This window comes from Anolis carolinensis, chromosome 4 (assembly GCF_035594765.1).
Source record: "Anolis carolinensis isolate JA03-04 chromosome 4, rAnoCar3.1.pri, whole genome shotgun sequence".
NCBI lineage: Eukaryota > Metazoa > Chordata > Lepidosauria > Squamata > Dactyloidae > Anolis > Anolis carolinensis.
The window spans coordinates 106,500,510-106,519,472 of NC_085844.1; the positions used below are offsets into that span (position 1 = coordinate 106,500,510).

General features: G+C 38.2%; 1 protein-coding gene across 5 annotated transcripts in view; it reads right to left on the minus strand.

Annotated features, from left to right (window-relative positions):
• cdh12 (cadherin 12) overlaps positions 1-18,963 on the minus strand; it is an 868,710-nt gene that overhangs the window by 564,435 nt on the left and 285,312 nt on the right. For all 5 annotated transcript variants that reach the window (XM_062977611.1, XM_008114209.3, XM_008114208.3 and 2 more), the window contains one exon: positions 10,806-10,898. The gene's annotated coding sequence lies outside the window, so the exon portion shown is untranslated. The remainder of the gene's footprint in view (positions 1-10,805; positions 10,899-18,963) is intronic.

An 18,963-nucleotide genomic window follows, 5' to 3' on the forward strand; every position in this document is an offset into this window, starting at 1 on the left:
ATGATCCAGAATGTTGGATAAGCAAATGTTGAATAAGTGAGACTCTACTGTATAATTTAAAATTATAGCAATATTTGGTTTCTATATTAAGCAGACTGCAGCAGTGTGGTAGAAAATGCCTATTGTTTCCAGAAAGTCATTTCAGGATGGGAAAGGAGATTGTCAAAAGATGCTGGCCTAAAATTGGTTAGAAGAGCTCTGAGAAACTGGATATCATGTGTAGATGTGTAAGCTACTATCTATTATGAGACTGGAGATTGATGTTCCTTTCCCAGACTAAGAGGACAAGAAGATTAAAAAAAATTCTTGAGAGAAGAAGAAGTGACCTCTGCAGCTAAGAAGCAAGTAAAAGAAGAAAGCATTGTCTAAATAATAGTAAAGGTTGTTGAATACAAAGGGAAGGAATTAGCTAGACTCCCTTCTCTCTTTAATCATTTTATACAAGTGTTGATGCCTTTCTGCTTCCAGCAAATATATCAGTGCTATGACATTATGTAACACATCACATATCAATCTGTTAAATCTCTACTATAAACTGTCTCTAGCACTAGAGGATGCCAAACAAATAAATATAACTATTTCTTAAATGGCAAGACATTTTCAAAACAATTTCTACACCATGTTGAAATAACATGGAAGAGAGAGAGATAATATGATCGCATTTAAAATGTTCACATGAAGCAGTGAATACTGACAGTCATAGTCAGCATCAAGGCTCTCTCTTTTGATTGTGAGAACTAAACAGTCTAGTTTAGAAGACTGAAAAGTTTTTTTTTAGGAATGAAGGAATGGTACCTCCCTTTCATGGCCATATTAGGAAGCTATAATATTTCAATTCATACTATAAAATTGGTAATGGCATAGGAAATAGACATTCACTTTATACTATCACCCAGAGGAGAAAATAAAGGATAAAAACTCTCCTTCCAAATCATCAGGGTGGAATAAAAAATTAATACATATGAATAGTAGATAGATAAAATTATTCTTGGATTTTAACATTTCAGCCTGCAGGGTTGTATGGTTCAGTGCTCCCAGTGGTCCCTCATTAGATAGTGGACCATTCAGTGCACATGCAAAATGGGAGCTACAATAAACATTTATGATATTTTTATATTAAAGAACATGTATTTGTTTTCTATAAAGAGAATCGTTGTGATGACCTACACTGAGGGCCCTTCTACACAAACCTAAAACCTGAAACGGTTTCTCTCAGGTTTTAGGCCACCCAGTATCCCCAAACCCCACCATTTTGACAGGGTGGTGTCTAGAAAGTAGAATTTATACCTATGAACATGTTTCCATTTTGAGTTTTTCTACATGAAATTCTTATTTTTTTATATTCTCTGAAAATAATATTTCTGTGTAGACAACTTTTCTTCTCAAAGGATATAAATTTTTGTGTTGAATAAGTCTCCAATTATAGTTTTTATGTGAGGGGGAAAACACAAATGTTTTCTAGAAGATGTTCCCAACGGCAAACATTATTTCAAAACTGTGCAGTTTTACTTTCAGAAAAATGGCTAAAATGAATTATTGCTTCGTTCTAAAATGAAATTAATGACTAATTCCTTCCCTTTTGTTCAGATGGATTAGGCCTGAAGGCTGTATTATGTGTTGGTTTAATGCTCTCATTGTACGTTATCATACAGAGGCCACATACTTATATGGTCTGATAAAGTTTAGCAGTTTCAAACACATAACTATGTTATGGCTGGCCATTCTCCAACCCTCATTCCTGGTGAGAATAAGCATTCTGGAAAAGCACCTCACTTTATATCCATAGATTAATTAAAAAAATATCAAATCATCTACTGAGACCCATTGGGGTTCTCTGGAGATATAAGTGGATGATGCAGACCTGAACAACCCACTGCCTTCCAGCTGTATGGGCCTCCAACTCCCAGAAGCCCTAGTAGCTTGTTCAATGGCAAGAATTCTGGGAGCTGAAGTCCAAACAACTGGAGGGACACAGGTTGTGCATGCCTGGTATATCATCTTGTATCTGGATATAAGGTCAGTATGATCAGTCAACAAAGATGCCAATTATGATTAGCTTTTATTGCAGCCTTCAAAGAACAGTTTTTACTATCACAAACTAAGCTCAAGTTTCTTTTCAGCTAGATTCACAGACACTATGACACCAAATCACAATCAGATGGGCTTGTTGACTTTTATGTGGTACAAAAGTAGAAGACATTGAAATATTTGCCTGAGCCTGTTTCTCAAGGCATATGGTGATTAGCATAAACTCATATTTGCTTGACTGCTGACTTATGTAGTATAATATTACTTTGTTCTCTTGCCTGAACTTTCAGTGATGAAGTCAGAAAGAATTATGTCTTAAATGTCAAAATGACGGCACTATAGTAAGAAAAATGTGCATTTCAAATTGTTTCTCATGTTTTGGATAGAATTAAAAACTTTCTAGGGTGCAACATTTCTGATTATATCCATTGGTTTTATTACATAAGTGCCAGGCTTATATCACTCTTCATGTTTTTAGAAAGACCAAATCTACCCTTCAATTCTGCTTGCACAATCCAACATGCAAGCCATTGCACTAGCAAATGACCCAAGCAATTGAGCCAAGGCTCACAGATTCAAAGTGCTATGATCCTGTGACTGACTGGGATGAAAAACTCATCTTCTGCTATCACCACTTCAGACTTTCCTGTTCCCTTGGGACTTACCTGCCCAGTACAAAGTAGCTGGGAGAGAAATGGGTTCAGCTATCCGTGTTATAATTAGGTCATCACAATTTTAATTATATACAATACCATTTCATTCATCAAAGCCTCACTCCAGGTAGATATGAACACTGGTAGAATTATATTTGGACTGTTGAAGTGCCCTTTTTGGGCACTTTTGGGGACCTGGCTATGGTAACTAACATGACAAGAGGCTGCTGTTCAAAATTTGCTACTATACTACAAGGTACACAAAGCCATTTCTTTTGAAAGTATGTGAAGCATGTTAAAATCAGAAAACATTGAACAAATATATTTATTAAAATATATAGCTTGTGTCATGTGGGATTGCACAAGCAGAATTGAAGGGTAGATTCTGGGTGCTTCCACACAGAGGTAAAACCTGTGCCAAAGGAAATTTAAAAAATCAATTTTGATGAAGGTTTTAGTCCCCAAAGGCTACCCCATACCCAGGCTTTTCCAGGTAGGGTGGCTACATGCCATTCCGATAACAATCAGGATGGCATGCAGCCACCCCGAAGCCTCCCAAAACAACCCTTAAAAGTAAAAAAACAACAACAACAAAACCTGGCCACCATTAAGGTTCCTGGCATGAGGAAATGACACACCAGGAGGGGGGCTGAGGAGGGATTTTCATTCTCCCCCCCCCATCTCCTGGCATGTTATTTCCTTATGCCAGGCGGACACAAGGAGGACCTTAATGGTGGCCAAGTGTAACGGATCTTTGCTTACCTTACAGGGTTGGTGAGTGGTCTGCCTTGCAGGGCTGGTGTGAGGCCATTTGCAGGCCTTGCTTGCAAAAGCTCAGCAGAGCAAGTGGTAGGTGAGATCAGGCAGCCATTACTGTAAGTGCAGTCTGATTGGCTGATGCAAATAGGGACAAGTTACTTAGCAACTGGAGATGGGCAGTAACAAAGTGACAGTTGGAACTAGGCAGCCTAATGGCAATATACTATAAAACATTTCAATTAGAGCTAATGCCTTATTTGAAAAGAGTAATGAATGAAATAAGACAAAATCAAGACATGCCAAACATGTGGAAACAGGCCAATATTTGTATAATTCCAAAAGAAAATATGGACCCAGAGAATATTAAAAATTATAGACCAATCTCCTTGTTAAATTTGGATTACAAAATATTTAGCAATATAATAGTGGAAAAATGCAAAACATTCTTAAACAACTAAAGGAAGAACAAATGGGATTTCTCCCAAATAGACACCAAAGAGAAAATATAAGAACTATTATTGATTTGATCAAATATTGTGAAAACAAAATCCAAAAAGAATAATTATTCTTAGCTTTGGATGCTGAAAATGCTTTTGACAACGTGAATTGGGAATTCTTCAAATTACTCATTAAGGAAATGGATGTGGGCTATTACTTTCAAAATATAATTGAGGCAGTTTATAAGAGTCAAGAAGCCAAAATAATAATAACTTGGAAAAATCTAAATAAATATCCAAAAAGGTATAAGACAAGGATGCTCAATGTCACCTTTGATCTTTATATTAACCTTGGAAATACTGTTGAATAAAATAATAAATGAGAAACAATCTTGAAATGCATATTTTTCTTATTATAGTGCAGACATTTCAGCATCTAAGACTCAATGTGATTTTGGCTCCAAAATACAGCTGCAGAGGTTAAAATAGAAGCATCTTCTGTTCGTTGAAATTGCGTACTGTCCCTCTGGCAGCATAATGATTTGCCAGGTGATTTTAGAGATCAGTCAGCCAATGGACTCACCTTTCAGCTAAAACCAGTTAGCAGAAAAGAAAAGTAGTGAAACAGGAGTAGAATAAGGGGAAAGCTGAGGTATGCCAAATCCAAATGCCCCTCAGCCCAGCGAAGCAAATGTTATGCCAGCACAAGGCCAAAAAGGCCCTAAGATTTTTTTTGTAATTTCCAGAATTTGTAGGCTAAGAGGAATTTGGATTCAATGCAGTTTCAGCCAGCCTAGAGTCAGGTTATCTGCAAATCAGCTATCATGGTCTATTATAATCACACTCTTAAGTTAGTTTCTGTAGATTCAGACATTTAGCCTGCTTCTGTTCAAATCAGTGGGTGTTTATCATTCTCAAAATGCATTTTGAAAAATATGGAACCCCTTGGATTTGCAAAACTTTTTGGATTAGTATTTGGAGTATCGATACAAATAGAAAAAGCAGTGTCTGGAATGGCTGTGATCCATACACAGCTAATTAGAAACACAGGCATGGGCAGAAGGATTCTACATGCTGATGATGATGCCTTTGAAAAATGTTTTCCTGACATAACTCTGTTCCCTCGGGATCTTGAGACAGAAAATTATGGAACAGTGACAATTTGTGAAGCTTCAGTCTTTCTTTCTCTTGTTCTATACCTTTCTCATTTAGAAATCTCACATCTTATTTCCACTCTCCTTTACTCTTCCTTCTCTGTTTACCTCATCTCTAGAGCCATGGCTGGGGGAGGAAGAGCATGGTAAGTTTACTACTGCCAATCCAGAGGTCGCATTCAACTCCCCATTTCCCCCATGTAATTTATTTATTTATTTATTACAGTACTTGTATCCAGCCCTTCTCACCCAATAGGGGACACAGGGCAGCTTACAATAAAACACGTATATAAAAATAATACAGATCATTCAATTGATTAAAATTAAATACATTAAACATTCATAAAAATATACATATAGATATACAATTGGCACATTTTGAGTCTAAAAACTGGGTCTGTCATTGAGTTCTAAAGGGTGTGGTAGTGATTGATGCTGTTATTGCTCAAAGGCCTGGTCCCACAACCAGTTCTTAACTTTCCTGCGGAAAGGTAGGAGGGAGGGAACCTGCCTTACATCATTTGGGAGGGGGTTCTATAGGCGGGGAGCCACTACTAAAAAGGCCCTGTCTCTCGTCCCCGCCAGCCGCACCTGTGAGGATGGCGGGACCGCCAGCAGGGCCTCGCCTGAAGATCTTAAATTTCAAGGTGGGTCGTAGCGGGAGACACGTTCGGACAAGTAAGTAAGTTATTATCCATTGCATACTTCCTGTTTTATCTTTTGCTCTGGCCACAAATTCTGACAATCCTGAACCATCAGCCATGCCAGATGTATCTTAGTAAGTTGAGGTTCATCACCACCTCTGAATATAAGGGAACCATTGAGGCAGGCTTTTACATAGACCTTGACTGATGTAGGAATGCCACAAGGGAGAAAAATGGACTACCGTAATGTCACACGACATGGATAAATCCTACAAGATGTTATATATTGGAGAGAAATACATCAATGCCACTTTCAGTGGCTGATATCTAAAAACATTACTTTGAGCCTGAGCCCCAAAGTGTCTTTATTGACTGTTAATTAATTTCCAATAGTCTTTTTCTTCCCTTTCCACAGCAGGCATACATCTTTGTCAATTGAGAGAGTTTTTTTTTTCAAAAAAGATACAAACAAACAACAAAGACAAAGCAGAGGAGTGGAAAACAACCAAAAAGAACAAAAACTAATAAGGCTGGCATATTTTATCCTTGAACCAAGATTTAAAACACAGCAAGTTGTAATCCTTGGATTTGTAGTGTTGCTTTACAGGGTTAAGAAGATAAATGTTCTTTACTTTTAATCCTACCCATGATTTATGAGGCATTGGGTGTCTTTCCCCCTACAACTGTGTGGTTCTTCTGCCTGCTGCTTAAATGACACAAACATTTGTAAAGCAAATTGGGGGTTGTTGCTCTGCAATAGAGCTCTTTCTTCATGCCTCCAGCAATATTTTCTTGTTCTTAACAAGGGAATTTTAATTATTTGTGTGATTATTAAGGGTGCTTTGGGGGTGGATTTCTGTCAGAGTGGGTAGCCTTATGATACTCAGAACGATCACTTTATATGCTAACATGGAAGCAAGATAAATGATATTAGCTGCATCCATTCAAGAAGAAGGTGTTTTTTTTTCCTTTTGGAACAGATTCAAAGTTCTCACTTAATGGATAAGATAACGAAAAGTTAAGCAACATTTGTTTAATGCACATTGTTTTTTATCATATCATCTTATTTTCAGTAACCTGTTAGGTTATAATAAACACATGTTGGTTGCCACACAGGATAACATAAAATTAAAATTAACAAGTGCTCAGTGATTTATCTTTAAATGCAATTAAGATGATGATGGTGATGATGGTGCTGGTCCTAGCATGGGTATAGCATCAATATATGAAGGATTACATGGTTGCCCCTCTACACCACACCTGGGTATGGGCAAACATTGTGATTAGCATCACACACAGGTTGTCTGCCTAAATAAATATACTCATGGTAATCATCCTGTCTCAAAGAATTGGGGAGGGGGGGAGGGGAGGTGACCCTATATGAATTTAATATAAAATAAATATATATCTAGCAATTTTTTCCCAAAATATAAAATTCTTATACCTGGGGCTCTGGTGACTGCTGATTTTTAAAAAATAAAACTTCCCTCTACCTCGAGTTAATGGAGTCGTGCATCCCTCATAGTGATAAGGCCCTGTTTGTTTGTTTGTTTCTTGAGGGCTATATGTCACTGCCCCATTTGAACAGGAATTTAAGACTGCATCACATTTGCCTTGGCCTCTGTCCTAGAATGCTGCCAGGACGGAGCCTGTCAGAAACCATTACATGATGTAGGGCTACTTTCAGAGGGGCTGCATCCTGGAAGTGTCCTGTGAAGGATCCCAAAGAACATGGGAGGCTTCCTGTGTTCTCATTAGTTAGAACGAGGCCAGTGTGTGTGTGTGTGGGGGGGAAGGGGTCAGAAAGCGATGCTTTCCCTGATGTGATGGGGAAATTGGCAATGTGGTTAATGGGGGGCATGAGGTGACGGTTTCCCTCACTGTCTCATGGATTTGCCACTCTGTCCGGTGAATCCCCCCACTGCCATTTGTGTTAGGGACCTCTATGTGATGACGTCCTAAGAGTATGACAGGACCAAGTGAATGGACCCTGACAAGCAGGCATCAGTACTGGATGAATAGCTATTAAAGACCCAATTTAGATGGCTTTGAGGAAAGCATATGAATAACATGGATTTCAGTTTGTGGGAAATCATTGTGATGTTGGTTGTGGATAAAAGAGCACATTTCCATTAAAACTGTGCATTGTATGAATGGGTTTCTCTGGATACCTTGTTTCTGGATGAGCATCGTACTATGTATATGCACTGTGATGTTCATTAACCCAAGGCCTGTGCAAATAGTTCCTAGTAAACAAGGATGGCAATGGACATATATCTTCTGCAACAAAACTACACATCAGGGGTGCTATGGGAATGCTGCCAAAATAATTTCCTTATGTTACTTCCTCCACCATGTGTAATATTTAGGAAAATTCACCCACATTTGTTTCAGCTCTGATGTTGTGATAAAGAGAACTGACACTGCACAATATGACCATTTTAACTATTTGAAAGCATCCTTCAACGGGAAGACTTTGCAAACTGTGCACATAGCACATTGCCAATACCTCCAGTATGCTAGCATGAAAACACACACAGAGAGAAAAATCATCTTATAGTTTGAAACTGCTAGTAACAATTCAAGTAGAAAAGCAATACATTGTTCAAACAACATGGTGGGAGCCTATGGTTGTCTTTTGCTCCCTTGGAAACTTGGAGACATAACTTTGAAATGAGACGCAACCCATCTGACAAAAGCAATACGAAGAAGGAAATGTACCATGAAAAATCTCAAAGGGGAGGGACATAATTCAGTAACAAAAACATGTTGTGCATGTACAAGTTCCCTGGTATTTCCAGTCAAAATATTTTCAAGTAGTTCACAGGGCTGAGAACAATCACTGCAGGATATCACAGAGAACCACTGCTAGTTGAAATAGATAGCATTGGGCTAAATGAACCAATGCTCTGACTCAGTAGAAGGCCATTTTATATGTTTATGAATGAATTTGTGACTTTTTAGCAAGCAGAGAACAAGCAACCTATAAAGGGAATCCCATTTCCTGTTAAACTGCATAGCATTTACAGCCCCAGACTCTTAGCCAGAAAGTTTGAGTTGGGGTGATCCAAGTATAATAATTTGCCAGAATAATTATATAGAAAGTATCTGAAGCATTCTATTAAAAAGCATTATCAAATGAGTTTTATATCTTTCACCAGGTAATAAACACATGCAAAGTGATGTCAAGCAGAGCCTTGTGAGATCAGAGGGAAGGTGGAAACATCGAGGCCTCTGTGCATAGTCTGAAGACATTCAGATTACATGTAACATAATTCTTCATATAACATGCCAGTGGCTACCTGGTAGACACCTATGGGTCCACAAAAATACATCCAAGCCTAGATAAAGGTGTTTGAAGCACTGGAGCCATTTTATTAAAAAAAAAGAACTTCCTTTTTGCACATGCAAAAGTTGTTGAAGTTGACAGATGACTTTGTGCTGTGGTGGATCTGGTTTAGCACTACACTTTTCCAATGTGAACCCTGCCAAGAACCAATGACATCCATCTTGAGAACGGGAGAAAGGTCCATAACTATCAATTCCCCAAGAAACCTTTCTTTCCAAACAGTATCATAGTACAAAAACTTGGTGTGTGTGTGTGGTGCCAACAGCATTTCTTTCAATTGCATCATTGAGAGTTGGCACAACCAAAACACCTATACATTTGTTTTTAATCGGTGCCCAAGTTTACACTGGTATTTCATCCCAAACATGTTTTGTTCAATAGAACAATTAGGGCATGAATTTCTATCACCAGGCAATTGGCATAACATGAAGCAGTTGGGTTTACAAATCAATATGCATATGATTCACTTGATCTGACCTTTCTGGAGAATAGGAAGTATCATGAATATCACATACATTGAAAATAACACATTGTCAGCCTACACAAGATATATTTACATAGCATGAAAGGAGTCTGATCCAGATGCTGCATCCCAACTCCAAGCTGTGATCACTGCTAGCCAAACATTTGAACCATGTCTTTTCTGACATCACTCACAATTTTTCTACATAATAGACATATTATGGAAAGAAAATTAACCTGATCCAAAGAAATATGCATCTACAGCCATGTCCTAAGAGACTTTGGGCTAGTATTTTCCAGACAACAAGTTTTCCTTCCATTCTGCATGAGAAATTAATTCTAAAGCAAAATAATATTAAATATACAGTACTTGCAGCACATGGTTGCAACATGTTGGATGTGAATTTTAAACCCCACTTGGTACCTTATTGGAAGGCAGTGTGTGTGTGTGTGTGTGTGTGAGGGGATCGTTTTGTAAAGTAAAAAGTGGAATCATGAACAGATAGTACATTTCAGTCCTCTATCACCTTGTTTCATGACTTTTCCTTTCATCAGACATATCAAACTTTGGAGTGCTTCTCCGTAGGCACCCAGTATCTTCCTCATCATACAGAGTCAAAATGTCTCTGCCCACCGTGTTTTTTTGTTTTTAAAAAGTATTTCTACTAATGAGCCATCTCTTAAAATTTCTATAATATCCAGATAGGCTTCCTTACATAGGACTGCATATCTATCAAAACAGGAAATGATAACAAAATATTCTTTAATATGTATTACCATTTGGATTTGGAGTTCTTACATGGGCATCTCAAAATGAAAACAGACTCCATTATTATCAAATTACAATTTGAATTTTATTTATTTATTTATTTCCATAATTTCTACCCCGCCCTTCTCACCCGAGGGGACTCAGGGTGGCTTAGAAACTGAAATACAATAATAGGATAGGGGTGCAATAAGAAAGCCAAGTAATTTTTTTGGAAAACAATTAAAGAACTTAAGAGTAAACAATAATGCATTTAAACAACCAGCAAAGGAAAAATGCCAGTTATTTCAGTTATTCAAGGCCTCTATTCAGCAATATCTGTCATTTCTATTTTTTTTAAAATAAATTTGTGAAGGAGTAATTATGCATTTCTATACAGAGGGATGACAGCTTGCTGCTTTAAGGACCACTAATCGAAACATTCCTCTTCACCATGCTGAGCACCAAAACAGGACAGAGATTGTCACAGACCCCATCACATGTCATCTTGAGACAAAACTCTTAACAAAATTCTCTGGACCACATTTAATAATTAAAACTTTTTGGTTTCTACCTGCAGCTGGAATTCCACATCTCTTGATGTTCACAGCAGCAAAGCTTTAAGTCCGCACACCCCAAACCACCACCTCAAACTGGTAACAGTGATCTGTTGACACAAAAACAAAATAATATTTTATTGAAAATGCTATGAGAGAACAAATAAAAGTTACTAGAGGCAGCCATTTTGATTAGCACAAACCCAAGGAACATAAGAGAGTAAGAATACTCTTTTTTAGAGACAACCTACTGTGCTTCCGAAGTGATATCCGACACATGGGCATGGCCATGATTCACTGTTATCTTGTGTCATTGTATAGAAAATTTAAGGAGATAGCTCTTGTCATTTTTTTAAATGTTATTTATATAAAAAAAAATGAAAAATTCCCAAAACTCAGTGGATATGTGAAACGTTTGGAAATGTGATGGGCTAACAGTGGTAAATATGTTCTACTGTTGTTATACTGCTGTAGCAAGTTTCACCCCAAAAGCTGCAAAAATGAGAGATAAAGGAACCCCTAAATTTTCCCCAAGTATAGTTATTATGCAGAATTACTATAATGAAAAAAGTAACAAAACTTCGTTACTCTTGTTATAGTAACAAAAATTTCGCTAACTACTTTAGAAACAAAATGCTGAATCCCCGTAATTTTGTAATGAGTTATGAAACATTTTTATCATGACAGAAGATGATGGGAATTGTTGTACACTTACATTCAGAAAGAAGTGCAAAAACCACCAATAATAGATCTGGACCAAACTTGGTACACACACTCATAGTGACCAATCTAAGATACTGATGGGCATTGGGTGAGAATAACAGCAGATGATGGAAGTTGTAGTCTACCAACATCCAGATAACGAAGTCAAGGCTACCAATCATAGTTCTGTATCTAAACTTGGATACATACCCATCATGAGCAATTTGACATACTAGCAGGTTTGAGCAGAGACAGAAAATGGCATAGGTTGATGGGAGTTGTAGTACATCCATATCTGGAGAGATGCATAATTCACACCTACAACTGAGGGGGCAGCTCTCTTCCATAATAGTAAGATGGCTCAGCCTATTTGCCAATATACATCTTTCAACATCCTTACCCCTTTGCTAAGCAGGATGAAGATTATGGGAGTTGCAGCCCAAGAATAAGGCTGAGCTCTCTGACCAGTTAGGGACAGCTAAGAGTTGCAACTCAGCCTGATCTGGAGCTGATGGCAGTTGCAGCCAGCCAGAACCACATGCAAGAGGGCAGTAGAGTCACTAGAGGTTTGCCATGGAGACTTTTACCACTAGGGTCTTATCAATACTCGAGAGACAGAGAAATGACTGCTTGTGTTTCACTGTGGTAAATATGTTTGCTTATTTAATCAAGTGAATTGACTGTAAAATACATTTTAAAAATCCATGGGACAAGTCAATCAAAAAGCAGACACGGTATAATTACTATGAGCACATGAAACAACCAATCAACATGACTGACAAATTAGAAATGAGTGGAAAAGACCAATCTGTAAGCACAAGAGACCATTAATGGGTTTCCATGGAGACCTATTTTATCTTGGTATGGTCACGACCTGAGAGACTAAGAAAGTACTGCTTCGCATTGCAGTATGACAATAGAACCATCCCTACAAATCATAAAACTGGACTCACCACTGAGCCTGGAACCCCAGGTTCTGGCGGTGGCCAGGGAAACGTTTGCACAATTAAAGTTTGTACATGAGTTGCACCCATACCTTGGGAAGTCAGATTTGGCCAAGGTAGTTCACACTCTGGTTACATCCTGTATAGACCACTGCAACATGCTCTATGTGGGGTTGCCTTTGAAGACTGTTCAGAAGCTTAAATTGGTCCAATGGGCAGTAGCCAAATTGTTCATTGGAGTGGGGTACAGGGAGCACACAACCCCTCTGTTACACCAGCTGCACTGGCTACCAGTCTGCTTCTGAGCTCAATTCAAAGCCCTAGCTTTAGCCTATAAAGTCCTAAACAGTTCTGGCCCAGCTTACCTGTTCAAATGTATCTCCCTCTAAGAATCACCTTGGAAGTTAAGATCATCTGGGGAGGCCCTGCTCTTAGCCCCACCTCCTTCACAGCCACAACTGGTGGGAACAAGAGACAGGGCCTTCTCAGTGGTGGCTCCTCAACTGTGGGACTCCCTCCGCAAGAAAATTAGATCAGCACCCTCCCTTCTGGCCTTCAGAAGAAAGGTAATAACTGAGCTATGGGACCAGGTCTTTGGCCAATAAGCAATCAAAGGAATGATCAGAGATTACGTGCAATAGAGATTGATATTGGAATGGCCCTGGACTTTGATTTTTGGATTATCTGATTTTAATGTTTAAATTAATATGTTTTAACTCTACGTTTTAATGTTAATGTTATTGCGTTTTTATGATTCAATTGATAGTGTATTTTATTATTGTTGTGTAGGCATTGAATTTTGCCAAAATATGTTTCAAAACCACTTTGAGTCCCCCATCTAGGGGGAGAAAAGTGGTATACAAGTGAAGTAAATAAGTAATAATAAATAAATAAAACTAACAACTACTTTTCTTTATAAATACCATGCCAAGGCAGAGACACACCACTGCCGAGCACTCTCTGGAGAGCTCTCACCAGCAGCTTGTTTCTCCTACTCCTCTGAGTCTGGAGAAAGCAGCCCACCTTCCCCAAACTCAGAGGAGAACCAGGGGGAGAAACACAGCACTGGAGAGAGCATTCTTCCCAGCATCATGTTTTTCCTTCTCCTCTGCCTCTGGAAGGCAGCCCGCTTTTCCCAAACTCAGAGAGCCGGGGGGAGAAACATGACATTGGCGAAAACACTCTCACCAGAACCGTGCATCTCCTCCTCCTCCCACCCCACCCCACCCCTTCCTACCCTGATATCCTGTTTTGCCTTTCAAGAACAGCCTTAAAACACTGTGGTAAGTAAATGAAAACTGCTTTACTTCAGCAAAACATAAAGTACAGCACACTCAGTGGAATAATACAAAAGGAAGCAAGGAAGTCATAGGGCAAGCACAGCTCTTAGTCTCTGGTAAACTCCCAAATCAAATAGCAGTGTTCAGACAAAGAAACAGCAATAAATCCAGATGCAGACTCAAAGCAGGCACATGGGGAGTGAAGGCATTAGAGTCAGTTTGTTACCAGCAAGAGCTGGCTGCACCTGCTTCTGCTTTATAGCCTGAGTCTCCTCACAGCTGCTAGGGCAGTTCCTAATTACTCAGCTGCATTTCTGGCTGAATGGCATCTCTGCTCCGTTTCCTTTCACCTCTCCTGAAAAGTGAGTACTTGCAAAATCTCCTCCTCAGATTCCAACTCACCCTCAGATTCATGAACACTTTCCTGCTCCCCTTCCTCTTCTGAAGAAGAGGAATCCCTAACACCTGACCCTGCCCTCTCCCACCTTCCAGATCCACCCCTTCCAAGTCCAGGCCCGGCCCTTCTGGATCCACCCACACTCCTTCCTGGCCAGGCCCGGGGGCAGCCCCAGGACAAAAAGGTTTGTCCATTCCTGGTTTAGTTAATCCTCTTGTGAAACCTATTAGATCATTTATTCAATTTTCCTGTCACAGGGAAGAACTACACATTTTGATGTCAAACCTCCAGTCCCTGAAATATTTGCATTGTGAGATTACAAATAAACATATCTAAACTTTTTGCAGTCACAGAATAGTCTAATCAATTACAAAACAAATAAGGAATGCAAGTAATAATTACGAGAATAGGAATATTTCATGATACATGACATAACAGCAAGAACATATATTCAGTGAGGGTATCTCTTGGTATCTACTACATATGATTGCTAAAAGGGTTTAACCAGCTTAGAGTGCACTAAAACTTTAAACAAAACATTTTTTTCTTAATTGAGCTTGAGAAAAGAAGGAAAAACAGAAATGATCTCATCTAGATGGAAAATACTCAGTAACTAAAAGGTGTGATCATAAAATAGGTTTCTCTGGTATTAGAAAGACCCAATGAAGCAAATCCTGAAGTCCATCTTAACCTTCACATCTTTAAATGAATATGCAGGACTGCCCCATTTCCCTGTTTCCCTATTGGAAGACAGGGAAAGATAAATATTCCTGTCCAGCTATGTTTCAACAGTGAGAGCATGAAAAAATGTTATACTCTTGGACCTCTACGGATCACTTGAAGGTAGGTGCAAATATGATCAAGACTCAACTGAATGCCAAAACACAGGGAGATCTTTGGATGGCAGGAGACTGGAACTGGATCTCTTTGGTCTCTTCCAACTGTGATTCTATGATTTTTTTCACATTAAAACTGTATCAGGGGAGAAGGATGGCAAAGTTGTGCTGGAAAGAGTGACTGTCTGCAAAGCTGTAAAAACTTCATATATTTTTGTTTTACACCAATTTCCAAAAGTGTTGGGAACTCCAATTGAAACACCATTTGAGAAATTAGGGCAGGGGAGTCCTGTCCCATTTCTGGTTTTAAATCAGCTCTGTCCTTCTACAGGTCACCAGTGCTTGACTAGTAAACAGATATGTATAAAAAGAAAATTTTAGATATTTTCTCATTAAGTGCAGGGAGCTCTCTGCTAGAAGAGAAGAGTCACAGAATTGAGTGTGAAGGTTAACCTTTTGTTCCTATTCTTAGCATGAAGCACTGGACATGTGGTTTCTTCATTAGCAACTCGAGCTATTTTTCGAATACTGTATTGACTGCACAGAAACGAGAAGTGATTTGTAATGCCCGGTTATGACATTGTTTGCACACAGCAGAACAAATCAATTTATTACCTGATTCACCTTGTTTCCATTTGCAGTGGGTTAATCTGTTAACCAGGGAAGGCTAAACAATATAGAATGTTACTAAATTTGTTTTTGTGTATGTATTTATGTGTACTTGTATATTGCCAATGCAATGTTTTGGTCATCTACTGAAAACTGACGAACACCCTAAGAATACGAGTACTGCCAAATATTAATTCATTAATAGAAACAATGTGAGCCAAAGCCTGCTGAATCAAATAATTATGATTTCTGCCGCACCATAACTTGATGGGGGAGAATAGTTTGCTAGCCTCAGGTGTGAGAGGTCAGTTTAACTGGATGTCAGGGGGAGCCATGCCTGAGGTAGAGTTGGAAGACATCTGAAGTAAGGATCTCTGCCCCCTCTCATCCTTCTTGGATCATCATCAGCTATATAGATTTGGTTTTGACAGAAGGGACAGGAGTTGCAGTATTCCTCTCCCTTTTGCCAACAGCTCATCTTTTTGTTTTGGTTTTAGTGTTCTAATTATAAAAAATAATTACTTTGGTTTGTTAATTAACTGTTGTGCTTTATCTTAGTAATTAGTTTATAGTATTTGATTTATTTTGTTTATTGTTTATTTCTTATTTGGCTAATTAATAAGATGATTAAATTTCATTTGGGGAGGTTTTCATTGTTTTACTGCCTCCTTTACAACTCCCTTTCTTCCACTGCCTCAGCTGTGCCTGCACCAGATTGTTCCCCTATTAAGTTTTTTGCTTAATAATTACAACCAATTAAATATGTAACATTAATAAAGTTATCCTTATTTCAATTCATATCTTTTGGTGGTATCATTATTCTATCTGTTGGCTAGCAAAGCGCAGTCTGGAGCAAATGACCTATGGTTATTTATAGTCAGTCTTAGGATATTGTGGCTGATGTCTACATTCGGAAGCTAGAGTCAAGATTTGCTCCTTGCCAGTATATTAGCTACAGAATAGAACAATGGTAACAGACAAATTATAATCCTTACAGGCGCATGAAAACTGTTTACAAGATTACATCAAACATTATATTCATGCTTGTATGTTTTTTCAGTAACAGACAAGTATGTTCAGTGACTGAGTACAACACTTTGAATTTCAGTATTGTCCCATGTAGATAAAAGTCTTAGAAATGCATGGTCAAAGGAATAAACAACTGATAATTTCTTCTGTAAATTGTGGTTCACACTTTAGATAAATTCATCATTGTCCCATGCAAGTTAATGTCTCGGAGATGCGCAAAAGGAATGTAAAACATAAAGGAATGTAGAACGACAAGGATTCCCGGGTATTTTGTAATCCTTGTTTCTAGATCAAAATCCTTCTTCAGGTAGCTTCTGGGGATTCTTTCATGCGTTTGTAGTAGACTCTTCTGAAGCTTTTGTAAACTATATTTTAAAAAGACAACATAATAGATTTGCTGTTGCCAGCACCCAGTAACATTAAACAATTTCTCATTAATGTGTCGTCGAAGTTTTACACCCATTAAACAAAGAAAAACACTTACTTCCAGAGTTTGTGGCTCTGCTGTAGCACTTCAACTGTAGATAATGATCCTTCTGCCTTCCATTTGTGAGCAATTAGCTCATGGAGGTAGCTCCCTATTTAAGGATTGCTAGCAAGTTGGAGAACTCATTAAGGGTAATTACAAAAAACAATAGAGATCTAATTTATCATTTAAGCCATGTGGATGGACTGTATGTAATTTAAATATCCAAAAGGCTTCCCTTTGTAGTAAAATCCTTTTTATGTCCCCATGGGGTTTTATGGTGATCCTTTCTATAGCACAAAATCTAAAGCTTGTATAGGAGTGCGATTTCTCTAAAAAATGTGAATAAAGGATGGAATCTGATGCTTTATTCTTGATACGTGAGCGATGTTCTAATATTCTGGTCTTTAGAAATCTAGAAGTCATGCCCACATATAAGAGCTCACAAGGACACTCTATAGCATAAATGACCTGGTCAGTGTTACATGTAGTGAAACTTCATAGTTGTATATTGAATTTTAAAGTAGGATGTATAAATTGTTTGATTCTAAGAGACTGAGAACAAACAACACAATGTCCACAGTTTGTGTGGCCTCTAAGGTTGGATTTCTTCAAAATGTTGGGTTTTGTTAAATCAGAGTTTATTAGTATGTCCTTAAGATTTCTTGAGCGTTTGTTAGCTAATAGTAGTAAGTATTGGCATCCAGGGATATCTCTAATTAGGTGCCAATGTTTTCTAATAATTTTGTGGATTTTTGGAGTGAATCGTGTTAAGGTTAATGGCCAAATGATGTGATCATTGTCTTGCTTTATTTGTTCCTTTAGTAAGTTACTCCTGTCTATAGATTCTACCTTCCTAATAGCTGTGTTTATGATTCTTGTAGGATAACCTCTCTCCTTAAACAGTTTCTTAAAGATAGACACTTCTGTTGCAAGATCATCAGGAGAACTAGTATTACATTTTAATCTCATTAATTGTGCAAAAGGTAAGTTGGTTTTTAATTTGTGGTGGTGGAAGCTGGAGTAATGCATTATGGAATTTTTATCTGTTGGCTTTCTATAGTTTTTGACCATCAATCTCTTGTCATTTTTGTATACTGTGACATCCAAGAAATTTTCACCTACCCCAGGCCCCCCTCACCACCCCTTTTGGATGCATTTCAAAGACTTTTTAATCTACGTGGGACAATACTGAAATTCAAAGTGTTGTACTCAGTCACTGAACATACCTATCTGTTACTGAAAAAACATACAAGCATGAATAAAATGTTTGATGTAATGTTGTACACAATTTTCATTTGTGCATTACTCATGTGCCTGTAAGGATTATAATTTGTCTGTTACCATTGTTCTATTCTGTATATTAGTTAGTAATAGGACAACTGTATATCTACATGCGTTATAGATTTCTGTGTACTTTAGTGAGTATATTAGCTACAACCAAACTATATGCTGCAGACAGCAGACAATGCTGTGTGCTAGAAGGGAGGGCATGCAAGGTATTACAAATCACAACTTGCACAAGAAGTGCATAATTCATCACAACTTAGGGATAATGGTACACATGGTTGCATTTTTCTTGTGGTTTACACATTTGCTCTCAAATTGATTTCTACCTTTCATAATATGGTTGAAGGACTGTTCCAGAAAGAACAAACTCTGCACACTTATTTAGAAAAATCCCATGTTGACCTATGGCTGTAACAAAAATTGAAGGATGGAGTACTGCTATTTCCCCTGGACCATGACAGCTGCCCATATACCTCTCCCACTGCCATCAGGACTACTAACCCTCCTCCTGAAATTGCTGATAGATCTGTTGTTATGGTGGTTCTGAATTCATTCTGGAGTTTACTATCATTCTTTCTGCAGCTACTGCAAGTTGAGTTAGAGCTTTCTTTCTTGTAATAGA